Genomic DNA, 5,000 nt, shown 5'->3' on the forward strand with positions numbered 1-5,000 from the left:
CTCAAAACATGCCAAACTGTTTTAAAATGCCCTCAAAACATGCCAAACTATCTTAAAATGCCTCATAATGCCCTAAACTGTCTTAAAATGCCTCAAACATGCCAAACTGTCTTAAAATGCCCTCAAAACATGCCAAACTGTCTTAAAATGCCTCAAAACATGCCAAACTGTCTTAAATGCCTCAAAACATGCCAAACTGTCTTAAAATGCCCTAAAACACCAAACTGTCTTAAAATGCCAAACTGTCTTAAATGCCCTCAAAACATGCCAAACTGTCTTAAAATGCCTCAAAACATGCCAAACTGTCTTAAAATGCCCTCAAAACATGCCAAACTCTTAAAATGCTCTCAAAAGATGCCAAACTGTCTTAAAATGCCTCAAAACATGCCAAACTGTCTTAAATGCCCTCAAAACATGCCAAACTGTCTTAAAATGCCCTCAAAACATGCCAAACTGTCTTAAAATGCCCTCAAAACATGCCAAACTGTCTTAAAATGCCCTCAAAACATGCCAAACTGTCTTAAAATGCCCTCAAAACATGCCAAACTGTCTTAAAATGCCCTCAAAACATGCCAAACTGTCTTAAAATGCCCTCAAAACATGCCAAACTGTCTTAAATGCCCTCAAAACATGCCAAACTGTCTTAAAATGCCCTCAAAAACTGTCTTAAAATGCCTCAAAACATGCCAAACTGTCTTAAAATGCCCTCAAAAATGTCTTAAAATGCCCTCAAAACATGCCAAACTGTCTTAAAATGCCCTCAAAACATGCCAAACTGTCTTAAAATGCCCTCAAAACATGCCAAACTGTCTTAAATGCCCTCAAAACATGCCAAACTGTCTTAAAATGCCCTCAAAACATGCCAAACTGTCTTAAAATGCCCTCAAAACATGCCAAACTGTCTTAAAATGCCCTCAAAACATGCCAAACTGTCTTAAATGCCCTCAAAACATGCCAAACTGTCTTAAAATGCCCTCAAAACATCAAACTGTCTTAAAATGCCCTCAAAACATGCCAAACTGTCTTAAAATGCCCTAAACATGCCTCAAAACATGCCAAACTGTCTTAAAATGCCCTCAAAACATGCCAAACTGTCTTAAAATGCCCTCAAAACATGCCAAACTGTCTTAAAATGCCCTCAAAACATGCCAAACTGTCTTAAATGCCCTCAAAACATGCCAAACTGTCTTAAAATGCCCTCAAAATGCAAACCTTAAATGCCTCAAAACATGCCAAACTGTCTTAAATGCCCTCAAAACATGCCAAACTGTCTTAAAATGCCTCAAAACATGCCAAACTGTCTTAAAATGCCCTCAAAAATGCCCTTAAAATGCCCTCAAAACATGCCAAACTGTCTTAAATGCCCTCAAAACATGCCAAACTGTCTTAAAATGCCCTCAAAACATGCCAAACTGTCTTAAAATGCCCTCAAAACATGCCAAACTATCTTAAAAAGCCCTCAAAATGCTCTAAAATGCCTCAAAATGCTCTAAAATGCCCTCAAATCATGCCAAACTGTCTTAAAATGCCCTAAAAAATGCCCTAAAATGCCCTGCAAAGAATTATTTTGACTGCATTAAAGCTTCAAATAATAATAATAATAATAATAATAATAATAATAATAATAATAAGGAAAGTAATTAAAATAACTAAAATATGTTGTAAATTATTTATTGTTACAAATGAGAGAAAAAAATAATGAATTACTTAAGGATTCAAAATTACTTAAGATTACATTAGGAATTACTTAAGAATTACCTTAAAAATGCCTGGGGGGGGGTAGGTAAAGAAAACGGAGAAGGATAGAGAGAGAAAGAAAACGGGAGGAAGCTGAGGAAGAAAACGAGAAAATAGAAAACGAGAAAATAGAAAACGGGAAATTAGAAAACGGGAAATAGAAAACGGGAAATTAGAAAACGAGAAAATAGAAAACGAGAAACGGGAAATTAGAAAACGGGAAATAGAAAACGGGAAATAGAAAACGAGAAAATAGAAAACGGTAAATGGAAAACGAGAAATAGAAAACGGGAAATAGAAAACGGGAAATAGAAAACGAGAAAATAGAAAACGAGAAAATAGAAAACGGTAAATGGAAAACGAGAAATAGAAAACGGGAAATAGAAAACGGGAAATAGAAAACGAGAAATAGAAAACGGGAAAATAGAAAACGGTAAATGGAAAACGAGAAATAGAAAACGGGAAATTAGAAAACGAGAAATAGAAAACGGGAAATAGAAAACGAGAAATAGAAAACGAGAAATAGAAAACGAGAAAATAGATTTTTAAAGATTTGAACGAAAATATGTGAAAAAAATGCCTTAAAAATAGTGAGCGATAATTTATGAAACACGAAATATTATGAAAACTGCGATTTTTAAAGATTTGAACGAAAATATGTGAAAAAATGGCTTAAAAAATATAATGAGCGATATTTTATGCAACACACGATATATTTTTAAAGATTTCAACGAAAATATGTGAAAAAATGGCTTAAAAATAGTGAGCGATAATTTATGAAACACACGAAATATTATGAAAACTATGCGATTTTTGTAGATTTGAACGAAAATATGTGAAAAAATGGCAAAAAAAATAAAATGAGCGATATTTTATGCAACACAAGATATATTTTTAAAGATTTGAACGAAAATATGTGAAAAAATGGCTTAAAAATACAATGAGCGATAATTTATGAAACACGAAATATTATGAAAACTAGGCGATTTTTGTAGATTTGAACGAAAATATGTGAAAAAATGGCAAAAAAAAATAAAATGAGCGATATTTTATGCAACACAAGATATATTTTTAAAGATTTGAACGAAAATATGTGAAAAAATGGCTTAAAAATACAATGAGCGATAATTTATGAAACACGAAATATTATGAAAACTAGGCGATTTTTGTAGATTTGAACGAAAATATGTGAAAAAATGACTAAAAATTGAGGTGAGCGATATTTTGTGAAATACACGAAATATTATGAAAACTAAGCGATTTTTAAAGATTTGAACGAAAATATGTGAAAAAATGGCTTAAAAATTGCCTTAAAATATCAAAATGAACGATGTTTTGGCACACATAAGCGAAATTTAATGGAAAATGCACGATTTGTAGCGAATTGAACGAAAAAATGTGAGAAATTGCCTTAAAAATGAAAGTGAACGATGATTTTTGACACACATCGAAATTGAATGAAAAATTGCGCGATCCATTTTGAAACACTTGAAAATCACCAAACTGAACGAAAACTAATGGAAAAACTTCAATGGGAGGCGATATATTTTGAAAACCACACAAAAAATTGCAAATTGAACGAAAAGTAATGAAAATAATCAAGAATGAGCGAAAATTTAAGACACACACGGACGAAATATTTAGAAAAACACACGAAACATTTTGAAATAGCCCCAAAAAACAGCAAATTGAACGAAAACTATTGAAAAAAATTAGAAAATGAAGAATGAGCGAAAATTTAAGACACGGCCAAAAAAACACGAAACATTTTGAAATATCCCCAAAAAACAGCAAATTGAACGAAAAATATTGAAAAAAAATTAAAAAAATGAAGAATGAGCGAAAATTTAAGACACACACGGACGAAATAGAGAAAAAACACACGAAACATTTTGAAACATCCCAAAAAAACAGAAAATTGAGCGAAAATTAATGAAAAAAATTAAGAATGAGCGAAAATTTAAGACACTGCCCAAAAAAACACGAAACATTTTGAAATATTCCCAAAAAAACAGCAAATTGAACGAAAACTAATGAACGAAAATTTAAGACACACACGTACGAAAAAAAAAAAAAACACGAAACAAAAAAAATCTAAAAAATGAAGACTGAACGAAAATTTAAGACACACACGAACGAAATAGAGAAAAAACACACGAAACATTTTGAAACATCCCAAAAAACAGCAAATTGAACGAAAATTAATGAAAAAAATCAAGAATGAGCGAAAATTTAAGACACACACGGACGAAAAAAAAACACGAAATATTTTGAAAACTAATGAAAAAAAAATAAAAAATTAAGAATGAGCGAAAATTTAAGACACACACGGACGAAATAAAGAAAAAACACACAAAACATTTTGAAACATCCCAAAAAACAGCAAATTGAACGAAAATTAATGAAAAAAAAAACAGAATTTAATCTCAAAAAAATCAAAACTGAGCGAAAATAAAACACACACAGGGACGAAATAAAGAAAAAACACACGAAACATTTTGAAACATCCCAAAAAACAGCAAATTGAACGAAAAATATTGAAAAAAAACAAAATTTAATCTCAAAAAAATCAAAACTGAACGAAAATAAAAGACACACACGAACGAAATAAAAAAAAAACACACGAAATATTTAGAAACATCCCGAAAAACAGCAAATTGAACGAAAATTATTGAAAAAAACAAAATTTAATCTAAAAAAAATCAAAACTGAACGAAAATAAAAGACACACAGGGACGAAATAAAGAAAAAACACACGAAATATTTTGAAACATCCCAAAAAACAGCAAATTGAACGAAAATTAATGAAAAAAAAACAAAATTTAATCTCAAAAAACAAAACTGAGCGAAAATAAAACACACAGGGACAAAATAGAGAAAAAACACACGCAACAAACAAAAACACAAAAAATGAGCTAAAACTAATGAAAAAAAACAGAATTTACCACAAAAAAAAAAAACACACCAATTTCTACAAGACACCCCTTAAAACACCCTTCGCTGGCCCAAAACACCACAAAAACACCCCAAAACACCCCAAAACACCCTACCCTTAAAACACCCTTAAACACCCCAAAACACCCCAAAACACCCCAAAACACCCTAAAACACACCCTTAAAACACCCCAAAATACCCTAAAACACACCCTTAAAACACCCTAAAACACCCCAAAACACCCTAAAACACCCACCCTTAAAACACCCTAAAACACCCCTAAAACACCCTAAAACACACCCTAAAACACCCCAAAACACCCCAAAAC

General features: G+C 31.6%; 1 long non-coding RNA gene across 2 annotated transcripts in view; it reads right to left on the bottom strand.

The window, feature by feature from the left end:
• LOC123505861 overlaps positions 1-5,000 on the bottom strand; it is a 7,102-nt gene that overhangs the window by 1,449 nt on the left and 653 nt on the right. The gene's annotated exons all lie outside the window — the stretch shown is intronic.

The sequence above is a fragment of the Portunus trituberculatus genome, chromosome 2 (genome assembly GCF_017591435.1).
Source record: "Portunus trituberculatus isolate SZX2019 chromosome 2, ASM1759143v1, whole genome shotgun sequence".
Lineage (NCBI taxonomy): Eukaryota > Metazoa > Arthropoda > Malacostraca > Decapoda > Portunidae > Portunus > Portunus trituberculatus.